Here is a 12,136-nt window from a genome sequence, read left to right as displayed (position 1 = left end):
CCGGGGACGAGCGTGCGTGCGGGTGTGTGCGGGTGTGTGCGGGTGTGCGCGGGTGTGCGGGTGTGTGCGGGTGTGTGGGTGTGTGCGGGTGTGTGCGGGTGTGCGGGTGTGTGCGGGGTGTTGCGGGTGTGCGCGGGTGTGGCGGTGTCGGTGGCGGGTGTGTGCGCGGTGCGGGTGTGTGCGGGTTGTGCGCGGTGTGTGCGGGTGTGCGGGTGTGTGTGCGGGTGTGTGCGGGTGTGTGGCGGGTGTGCGGGTGTGGGTGGCGCGGGTGTGGCGGGTGTGTGCGGGTGTTGCGGGTGTGTGCGGGTGTGTGCGGGTGTGTGCGGGTGTGCGGGTGTGTGCGGGTGTGTGCGCGGGTGTGCGCGCGGGTGTGTGCGGGTGTGCGGGTGTGTGCGCGGGTGTGTGCGGGTGTGTGCGGGTGTGCGCGGGTGTGTGCGGGTGTGCGGGTGTGTGCGGGTGTGCGGGTGTGCGCGGGTGTGCGCGGGTGTGCGGGTGTGTGCGCGGGTGTGTGCGGGTGTGTGCGCGGGTGTGTGCGGGTGTGTGCGGGTGTGTGCGGGTGTGTGCGGGTGTGCGGGTGTGTGCGGGTGTGTGCGGGTGTGTGCGCGGGTGTGTGCGGGTGTGCGGGTGTGTGCGCGGGTGTGTGCGCGGGTGTGTGCGGGTGTGTGCGCGGGTGTGTGCGGGTGTGTGCGCGGGTGTGTGCGGGTGTGCGCGGGTGTGCGCGGGTGTGCGGGTGTGTGGCGGGTGTGTGCGGGTGTGTGCGGGTGTGTGCGGGTGTGTGCGTGGTGGGGTGTGTGCGGGTGTGCGGGGTGTGTGCGGGTGTGTGCGCGGGTGTGTGCGCGGGTGTGTGCGGGTGTGCGGGTGTGTGCGCGGGTGTGTGCGGGTGTGTGCGGGTGTGCGGGTGTGTGCGGGTGTGTGCGGGTGTGTGCGGGTGTGCGGTGTGTGCGGGTGTGTGCGCGGGTGTGTGCGGGTGTGCGGGTGTGTGCGCGGGTGTGTGCGGGTGTGCGGGTGTGTGCGCGGTGTGTGCGCGGGTGTGGCGGGTGTGCGCGGGTGTGCGGGTGTGTGCGCGGTGTGTGCGGGTGTGTGCGGGTGTGCGGGTGTGTGCGGGTGTGTGCGGGTGTGCGGGTGTGTGCGGGTGTGTGCGCGGGTGTGTGCGCGGGTGTGTGCGGGTGTGTGCGCGGGTGTGTGCGCGGGTGTGTGCGCGGGTGTGTGCGGGTGTGTGCGCGGGTGTGTGCGGGTGTGCGGGTGTGTGCGGGTGTGTGCGGGTGTGCGGGTGTGTGCGGGTGTGCGGGTGTGTGCGTGTGCGGGTGTGTGCGGGTGTGCGGGTGTGTGCGCGGGTGTGCGGGTGTGTGCGCGTGTGTGCGCGTGCGGGTGTGTGCGCGTGTGGTGGCCCCCCCCCCCGCCTCCTCGGTGCCCGTCCTGTCCTGGGCCGGGACGAGCGTGTGTGAGCGTGTGTGCGCGCACGTGGGTGTGTGCGCGTGTGCGCGGGTGTGTGGTGGGCTTGGCTGCCCCGGCGACCCCCAGCCACCCGCCTCCGTGCAGCCGCGGGCGGGGCTCTGCGAGCGAAGCCTGTAAGTGAGCAGCTTCAAGGACTGGAGACAGAGGCCCGGCGGGGAGGGGCTTCCCCCGCCAGGCGGCCCCCGGGCTCCCACCCGGGCTGCGCCCCCCACCCGGGCTCCCGCCCCCCCCCCCCCCGGGCTCCGGCCTCGGGCTCCACCTTCAGGCTTTGGCCCTGAGTCCCGGGCTCCACCTTCGGGCACAGGCCTCGGGCTCCGGGCTCCACCTTCAGGCTCCTGCCCTCGGGCTCGGGGCTCGGGCTCCACCCCAGGGCTCCGGCCTCGTGGCAGCCCCGCGCCTCGCCCAGGGCCCGGGACGCGCCGGCCCCGCCCCCCCCCGACGGCCCACGTGCCGGCCGCGCTCTTGGGGCCTCGGCGGCGAGCACCGGCGGGAACAGGGAGGGCGGGGAGGAGGCCCCCGCCCGAGCCCCCCGCGCCCCCGGCCTCGCGCCGCCTCGCTGCGAGCTGCCCCAGGCCCGCTGGGCGCCCCGCCCGCCTCCCTGGCGCCTCCGCGCTCTTGGGGGGGGTCCCCGGGCGCCAGGGCATCCCCCCCCGCCCCTCTCTTGCCTTCTTCCAACCCCTCGTTCCACGACTGAGCCACGCGAACGCCTGGAGCCCCCTCCCGGCGGCATCAGGCAGCGCTGATCCGTCTTCCCGGCCGTCTGCCTCCCTCCAGGATCACAGTGTGCTGCGGTCACCTGGGTCGGGAGCCAGCCGGGAAGTGCAGGCGCTCAGGGGAGCCGGCGTCCGCCAGGTGCGGCCCCGTGCCCGCCGCCCGGCCCCTGCCCTGCCCGGCCCCTGCCCCGGCCCTGCCCTGCCCGGCCCCTGCCCCTGCCCCTGCCCCGGCTCCGGCCCCTGCCCCTGCCCCGGTCCCGGCCCTGCCCCGGCTCCGGCCCCTGCCCCTGCCCCTGCCCTGCCCCGGCCCCTGCCCCTGCCCCGGCCCCTGCCCCGGCCCCTGCCCATCCCCAGGCCCAGGCCCCCCTGTTCTAGCGCGAACTGCAATCCCGTGTCCGGCCCTCCAGGGCCCTCCACCCAGGGTGCTGCCCCGGGACCCCCGCTTTGCCTGGGGGCTCCACAGGAGCATTGACCCCAGACCCTGTCCCGGCCCAGCTGAACCGGGGCCTGTCCTTTCCCTGGATCCCTACGTGATTGATAAGCATGTTAGAATTTGAGAATTACGGCCTTTGGATTCGAGGTGAGTGAATGGACGGTGAGGGAAGGATGGATGCACCAGCGCAGCCTCGGCATGGAAGGAGGCGGGGAGAAGCTCTGCAAGCCAAGGGACCCGATCGGAGTGGCTGGTGTTAATTAAGAGCATATGGCATACACGTCAACCTGACACCACTTAAGTGGCCATTATTTATGTGGGGGGAAAAGTGAACCAAAAATCAAGAAGGGACAATAACATATACTACAAGATAGAACTTCACGAAAGAGAGATTTGGGGAAATACAGTAGAAGAAGTAGTTTAGAAATGTACAGGATTTGTGAGCACGTTGTTTAGGACAAATGTATACAAGAATGATACACACTGTTAAATATAAATTGCACTTTTAGAAACACTGTGATTAATAAGCTCCAAACTTAGGTTTATAAGGTCCAAACTCAAGAATGGGAATATAAAAATCCCCACTTTCAACCACCTGTCTTCAACGAGAAGGATTTCCCACAGATCTCCCAACTCCATTGACAGTGATTCGCTCTATTGAGGCTGCCTCTGTGTGTGGTTTGGGTTCTTACAGCATAGGAATGGAAAATGTGCTGGCGTCCCAGGTAAGGATAGTCGTGGCAGCCACTCGGTGGCTGGTGTAAAACATTGTGTTGGAGGCTTTACACACACTGTATTTGCTTTGGAACCTGTAAGAACACTTGCTTCAAGTTATTTTCCATGAAGAGTTCTATTACAGCGGGGCAGGCTTGAGTACTTACTGAAGTATCATCCACAAGCATCCTATGGGATGGTCCGAAAAATGAACTTAGAGAAAAAGTTTCTAATATAAATCGAGAAACTTAGAAGAAAGCCTAGTGTATGAAAAGAGAGATTTTTCTTTGGATGATACAGTATTTTGTTGATCCCTGGAAGGGAAAACATGTGAGCAGGTGCTCAATTAACCATCAGTGAGTTAAACTGACCTCAGGTGCCTCTGATATGATGCGTTGAGAGTGACACGATATGGCTTAGCTAAGATTCCTGCCTGAATCTACTCATGAGAAAACATCAGATAAACCTAAATTAAGAGATATTCTGTGGAACTGGTCTATACTCTTCAAAGGTGTCAGTGTTATAAAAGACCAAGACTGAGGAACTATTCTAAATTGAAGGAGACTGAAGAGACACGAGGACTAAATATATAGTCTAGATTGGATCCTGGATAAGGAGAAAATACAAAGGACAGCATTGGGTCAATTAATAAAATTTGATTATGAGCTATAGGTAATAATATCGTATCAGTGTTAAATTCCCTGGATATTATCATTGTATTGTGGTTATATGAGAGAACATTTTTGTTCTTAGGAATACACCCCGAAATGTTGAAATGCATAGAAGAATCATGTCTGCAATTTGCTCTCAAACGATTTGGAAAAAAAATGTGTATATGTGTGTGTTTATGTGTATCTATGCGTACACACATTTAGAAAGAAAGCGTTAATGCAAATGAACTGACTGTTCTGAGTGAAGAATATCAGAGTTCACTTTGTACTGTTCTTGCATCTCTTCTATAAATTTGAAATGATTCCAAACTGAAGAGTCCTTTAACAGATTTTTTTTTAATGCACAAAAATATCTCAGTTGGGTTTAGCGAATGATAGAAGGGGGCATTTGGGATCATTTAATCTATGATTGCTCTAATCCTACACAAAATTAGTTCAGTGATGGAAAGTAACTAGCCCAAGCCTGCTCCACACACATTGCAATAAATCATTTCATTTGGACCCAGCCCAAAAATCAGACCACAGAGGAATGTTAGCAGCTGAACTGCTCCCTTCTTAAAAAAATACAAAGTGCCTCTGGGGTCAAGACCTACCAAGGAGGACTTCCATGGCTCCCTCCCAGACTGCTTTAAATAGATATAATTAATTGCCAATGAATCAGATCTCTGGTGACAGAGGGCAAGCAATATTCTAGGGAGTTGGCACGATTCTTGGATGGAGCAAGGAGACTTCTCGTGTAGGAAATAGGAATCTCTGAATTAAACCAAGCTATCCCATTCCCTTTCCAGCATGTAGTCATAGTCAATATTGAAATACTGGATGACTACAAAGTGCATTTTGCTGTGGGAGTTTGTAAAAGAATCCAGGAAATAGTTATTGATTTGTATATACTTACACATTCTTTACTTGATTCTCATCATCACTTTGTTAAATATTCAATACAAATACTAAGTCCCCATTTTACTTCTGGAAAACCCATATAGGGAAATTATGCAACCTGCTCAAGATTTTATTGACAATAATGAGAAACTCTTGAATGTGAACTGGTATACTCTTACTCTGCTAACCAGCGTGCACGAGTTTTGACAGGGGTTATAGATTTGCCTCTGAGTCACACCCTGAGAGCTTTCTCAGGTTTTGCAAATCAAGGAGATGGCCGTTTTCTCCAGGCTTACCCGTTTGAGAAATCAGTTGTAGGGACTGAACTCTACAACCTCTTGTTTTATTTAGCTATAAAATAGGAATAATACCTGCCCGCAGTATGGACATGACATCACTGTTAAATTCCAAAATGTTCTGATAAGTTAAAAGGAGCTATAAAACTGATTACTAGTCGTATTACTTCTAAATCACATTTTCTAATTCATGTTAAAATAATTTGATGTTTTCTGTGATGATTCAGAAAAGCAAATGATCGTACCTCCTCCTTTCCTGGCAGCTTGGGCAGCGTAGGTGATCTGGACGCTCTTGGCAACATTGCTGTGCTCTGCCTGACAAGGACAGCTCCCTGGGAATTTCTTTGGTCGGTGTTCTCATAATCACCCATGTGCCAGGCAATAGAACCACGACTGTATTTTCCTTGCATATCCATAATGTAAGGTTTCGGTTGCCTGAAATTGGAGCAAATTGGTTGGTTTTCAAATTGGGAAGATCTGGAAACAAGGCCACTAGATTTCAGATCATTGAGATGGTCTGTTCCTCTTGTGATCATAGGTGATATTTAGTCATGTGGCTTGGGAAAGCTAAGGACGCGAGCCATCAGCCCGTGTCTGAGAAGTTTCTAGGTTCTGCCAACCCCCGTGGGTGTCTAGCTGGGGAAGCTCAGGAAACTGCCTCCCAGGAGAGATACTTATCTAGGAACCTTGTTGATGATTCACCTCTGCATCATAACTGACCCTCCGGTCCTTTAGAGCCACACACGCAAGATGCTGAAGGTGGCATGACATGTTCAAGCTGAGACCTCGAGTGTTCTGTAGGGCATGGTCTATCCATTTCGAGAGCTTAGGGGAGTTCAGAAAAACACCAGCTTCATGATTCTAGCCTCTGGGTCTGAACAATATGTTAAAGGAAAGATGGAGGCTTCATTCTCTTTCCCTGTAGAAATCCTTGTCTAGGGTTCCAACATCCCTAAATTAGGATACTGTTTAAGTCCTGCCTTCCCGTTATAATGGGCCAGCCCTGGGGGGAAAAGCAAACAAGGATCCTAGGATAGGACTTGCCATCTCACTTGGAAGTCCCTCGTTCTCAAGAACCCTCTTGGCCCCTGAGGCCAAGAATCCTACAGTCTGAGCATTATGGGTTCCCGGTTCTTTAGACCAAGATTAGTGGCAGGTTTGCATTACCCTTCGCTCAGCCAAGGCACGTGCGCTGACTTTCTGCGGCAACAGTGCCAGGTGGTGGGGACACAGCAGGAACGAACGAGGTCTCCGTTATGACAGAGCTTCAGGCCGACAGCAGACCAGCGGACGGGTAGGTCGGATACTGGGGAAGTGTCACCAGGAACACGCAAGCCAGATAAGGACCAGAACAGCGGGGCTGGCTGTTTGGTGGGGGTGGGCTGAAGAGGAGGAGGTACCCCTTGAGCAGGGAGCTCCGCGAAGGGGGGGCTGGCGGTGTGGGGTGCAGGGGGGGCTCAGACCCTCCCTCGCACTCCCTAGAACCACAGAGCCCCGCTGGGCCGGAGCTGCCCTGGCTCCCCCCGCAGCTGACACCCCGGCCTTAGGCCTCAGGTCCAAATTCCTTAGCACAGCGCGCAGGGGGTGTGCTGCTGCTGTTTGTTTTTCGTCTGTTTTCTTTTTTTAACCGGTCTGCCCACATGGGCCTTTCTGGTCTGAGCTCAGCCCATCCCTCCAGCAGACTCCCACACAGTGCTCCATTGTGCGCTCACCCTTCCCCCGTGAGCCCGCTAGAGGCCCAGCCTTTGGCTGCAGCTTTGCTTTTGCCTCGTAATTCCCTCCCCTCCTCTCCTGACAAAGCGCAGCCGAGGCTTCAGACCTCACCTTTTCCGTAAAAGAAGACTCCACGTTGCTGTCAGGTGGCACTTTTTCCCCTTTGATAGCACTTTGTATTTTGACTTCTTTTGTAGAAACGATTAGAACCTGCTTAAATGTTTAGTGCGGAGGGCTCAGGCCTAGGAACTCAGGGCTCCTCGAAGAGCCCAGAATGTGGCTGATTGATCCGAGGATCCCCAGTGCTCATGACCTGGCCCGACCCTGTGACACTCAGCTAGTCTGTGGTGGGTGGGCTAGCCGGGAAGGCCGGGAGAAGATCAGGCCTGAGTTACTGTAAACGTTCTTTCCCTCCCACTCCCACTCCTCTCCACTTGTTTGCTTCTGCAGCCTCTTTTTTTTTTTTTGAAGATTATTTATTTGAAATAGAGCAAGAGCAGGGGATGGGGGGAGGGGCAGAGGCACAGGGAGAGGGAGAAGGAGAGGAGACTCCCCACAGAGTAGGGAGCCCAATGCAGGGCTCCATCCCAGGATCCCAGGATCATGACCTGAGCCCAAGGCCAATAGCGGCCCTTCTGCACCTCTTTTACCCTCCCACTACCAGCAGGTGTGTCGCAGTGGATCCCTAGGGTCTGGTTTGTCTGAGTGTTGTTATTTATAAACACAGATTAATAGCTGGGAATAATTTCAGGAAAGTTTAAAGGACAAGAGAACTAGTAGGTAGTATGTATGGAACAAGTATTGTTTCTAGTTTATAGTAGCTCGATTAATGATTCATAGGAGAAATATTTCAAATGTGCCACATTTTCTTTAAAAATAATGTATTACAACCAAAAGTAGTATTACACAGTATATATTAACTGGGATTTAAATAAAAACTTGAAGAAAAACTTGAAATAAGTTAATAAAAATAATGTATTAGAGAAGTAATTATACTTGAATAGAAAAGGAAAGTCCTTGCACACAGTCAGATATTTTATAAGCTTCTATTTTTAAATTCTGAACACCCTATGTCCCTGAATCTTGAATCTCCAGGGACAGTGGAAAGCTAAAAACTAGTTGTATTTCAAAGAGTTAAAAAATCTTACAAAAATAATAGCCATATCAAGTATGGAGATTTACACACAGTATACTGAACTTACAACTGAGCCACAAAGGTCAAAAGTGGTAGATCAAGGAGCAGGATGAATTGGAGCATAAATCCTAGGCCATCAGCAATGATTTGATGTTATACAAACACACACAGATAAACAACAAAATCAAATATTCTTAGTATAACAATCTTCCATTCTTATGTTAAGTAGATCCTTAAGGGTCAGATTTTTTTTCTTTTTGAAGTACTTCCAAACTTACAGAAAAGTAGAAACACGGTACAAAAGCTTTTTTGCCTGAACAGCTTGAAAGTACATAACTGACATTATATCCATCATCCTCAAATACTTGTGTGTTAATTCCTACAAATAAGGACATTCTACATAATCTCAATATAACCATTTAAGTCATAGAAAATCAGCACAAGTAATAAAAGCAACAAGAGACAAATGGGATGATACCCAACTAAAAAGCTTCTATGCAACAAAAGAAGCCGTCAACAAAGTGAAAAAGACAATCTACAGAATGGAAAAATTTGTTTGCAGACCATGTATCAGCTAAGGTATTAATACCCAAAACATAACATTCATACAACTCAATAGCAAACAACAACAAATAATAATCAAATTTAAAAATGTGCAAAGGATCTGAATAGACATTTTCCCAAAGGTACACGAATGGCCAACAGGCACATGAAAAAATGCTCAACATCACTAATCATTAGGGAAATGCAAGTTAAAGCCACAATGAGATACCCTCTCATGTCTGTCAGAATGGCCATCATCAAGGCGATGGGTGATAAATGTTGGTGTGGATGTGGAGGAAGGGGAACCCTTGTGTACTGTTGGTGGGAATGTAAATTAGGACAGCTACTATGGAAAAGAGTATGGAAGTTCATCAAAAAATTAAAAATAGAACTACCATATGGTCCAGCACTTCCATTTCTGGGAGTATTTCCAAAGAAAACAAAAACACCAACTCAGGAAGATATCTGCTCTCCTATGTTTGCAGCAGCATTATTTGCAACAGCCAAGACATGGAAATAATGGCCATTGGTGGTTGGGGGAATAAAGAAGTTGTGAAATATATATAATGGAGTATTCTTCAGCCACGAAAAATGATGAAATCCTACCATTTGTGACAACATGGAAGGGTCTTGAAGTCACTCTGCTAAGTGAAGTAAGTCAGACAGAAAAGACAAATAATGTGTGATCTCACTGATAATGTGGAATCTAAAAACAAAAACTACCAAACTCATAGAAAGGAAAAAAGAAATCAGACTTGTAAGCAGAGGTGGGAGTCGAGGGGAGGAGAAATTGGTGGAAAAGGAGTCAAAAGATAAGCTTCCGGTCACAAGATAAAGAAGCACTAGGGATGTCATGTGCACCAGGATGATTATAGCTAACACTGCTGTGTGATGTAGGGGAAAGCTGTTAAAAGAGCAAATCCTAGGAGTTCTCACAATTTTTCTTTTCTTTTTTTTTTTGTATCCACATGAGATGATGGATTTTAACTAAACCTACTTGGTAATCCTTTCACAATATATGTAAATCGAACTATTGTGCTTTACATCTTGAATTTATGCAGGAATGTATGTCAATTATTATTCTCCAGTAAAATTTTAGAGAAAAACAGAGGAAGTCAGAAAATTAACATGTTTGTGTTGCTACTACCCAATCCTCAGACACCATTCAAGTTTCCCAATAATGCCTGTTTTGCAAAAAGCTCCATTTAAGAATCACACATTGCATTTAGTTTTCTCATCTCTTTAGTCTCCTTAAATCTGGAACACTTTCCCAATCTTCCTGCAACTCTCACGGAGCCCTGATACCTTGGAAGAACACAGGTCAGTTATTTTGTAGATGTCTTCAATTTGGGATTATCTTCTATTTTCTCTTGATTAGATTCAGGCCATGCACCTTCGGCAGGTAGAACACAGAATGACAGTGGTGTGACGTGTCCCATTATGAGCAAGGTTCACGAGGGTCATTTGATTCGGGTGGTATCTGCCAGGCTTCTTTGCAAAATTGCTTCTCCCATTGGTTGTTAGTATTTTGTGAGAAAATATTTCCAAGTTATGTAAAACCTTTATTCCATGTCAAATATTCAATTAATTAATGAACATCAGTATGGACTCATGATTTCCTATTTTTTGCAATGGGCTATAATCCATTCATAACATTCATTTTGATGCTAAAGGTGTCCCAGATTTGGCCAGAGGGAGCTCTTTCAATCTTGCTTCTGTGCCCTTTGGACTGCCCCCATCATTCTTTGGGCACTTACTGTTTAGCACAAAAAGATGTTCTGGGTTCATCTTTCCATTCCCCAGCCCTGCAAAAAATCCATTTCTTGAAGGAATTCTGTTTCCTTTTAGTGGAAAATGGTTTTTAGAAACCAAGATTGAGGTGGTAGGCATTCCTCTCAGTGTTGAGGTGTCCCTGACACACAACCTTCTCAGCATTACCCAGGGGGTTTATTCTAGTTTTCTCCCATTCCGTATTTGCATCTCTCTTGTCCCACAGTGAAACACCTGATTCCCATTTTATTTATGTATTTACTTATTTGATCAGTCTTCCTGTTGATAACCAATGTCTCACTGATACCACCAGCCCCTCCACCTTGTGCATGTTCTCCTCACCCCATTTGGGATCCAGTACCCCAGCCAAGGATGCCCTCTTGCAGTCTTTCTCTGCATACCCTGGAGTACTACAGTTTGTCTCATCATTTTTTGTTAAAAGAATAATGTTTAAATAATATGTGTCAATTCTGGAAATGAGATTTCTTTCTCCTCCCGAGGCATGGTGTTGCTGTTTATTGATTTTGGTGGTTGTTTAATGATTTTCCTGGACTAATTATCTAAATTTTGTCATATGTGCCTCCTGAATTTTCTGCTTGGTTAGCTTAGTGGCCAGCTAATGACTGGATAGAAATTTCTTTTTTAAAAAAAAAGATTTTATTTATTCATGAGAGAGACAGAGCGAGCTGCAGAGACACAGGCAGAGGGAGAAGCAGGCTCCATGCAGGGAGTCTGACATGGGACTCGATCCCGGGTCTCCAGGATCACACTCCGGGCTGCAGGTGGCGCTAAACCGCTGCACCACTGGGGTTGCCCCCTGGATAGAAATTTCTTACAAGGTCTCAAATCAAGATGCTTTCTGGTCTTTGTGTGTGCTGAAGCATACCTTCAGTGCTCTGGCAGGCAGCTTACAACTCCACCTTAGCCTTCATTTCCTGCTTGCATAGAGCTCTTCAAAATCAGCCAAAGGTTAGAGATTAGGACTTTCTCAGTTTTTTTTCTGAGCATCTGCACAGCACTGCACATGTCCATAGCTTTCTCAATTTCTAGGAATATGTTGGAGCCTTTCAAAATCCCCTACGGAAATCTTATTTCCCAGTTTCTCATTTTAAGGTTTTTAATCTGCTCCTTCTTTGCCCCAACTGGTGTCCCCTCAGACACCTGTGGTATTAAACAGTTGCTGCTGATGATTTTTGATCATCATTTGATGATGAATGCTCATGAGATAGAGCTATTCACGCAGAGTCAAATAATGACAAGCCCTAAGAATGGAGTTTCTTCCAGGGATTTTCAAGATGGATCAAATGGGACATTTCTCTGAGCATGAGTCTTTTCAAAGAGCTTTAAACCCATGTTTCTCCTCCAGTGACTAATAGGCTGGTAGTTTTCACAGCTACTATGGTTGTGAGGCTCTTGGTTTTTTCAAGGCAGCCATGGAGCTGGGAAGGGAGGATGGGAATAGAGCAATTTATTTATTTTATTTTATATTAAGATTTTAATTTTAATTCAAGTATAGCTAGCATACAGTGTTCTATTAGTTTCAGGTGTACAGCATAGAGATTCACAATTTTATACATTATTCAGTGCTCATCATAAGTATACTATGATATCCCCATCACCTATTTCCCCCATTCCCCCCACCCACCTCCCCTCTGGTAACCATAAGTTTGTTTTCTAGAGTTAAGAGTCTGTTTCTTGGTTTGTCTCAGGAGAATAGAGCAATTTTAAATTTAAAATGCCCAAAGATGGGATCCCTGGGTGGCGCAGCGGTTTAGCGCCTGCCTTTGGCCCAGGGCGCGATCCTGGAGACCCGG

The sequence above is a fragment of the Vulpes lagopus genome, chromosome 23 (assembly GCF_018345385.1).
Source record: "Vulpes lagopus strain Blue_001 chromosome 23, ASM1834538v1, whole genome shotgun sequence".
In the NCBI taxonomy this organism is placed as follows: domain Eukaryota; kingdom Metazoa; phylum Chordata; class Mammalia; order Carnivora; family Canidae; genus Vulpes; species Vulpes lagopus.
The sequence above is the reverse complement of the archived record's forward strand: the minus strand, read 5'-3'. Positions refer to the sequence as shown.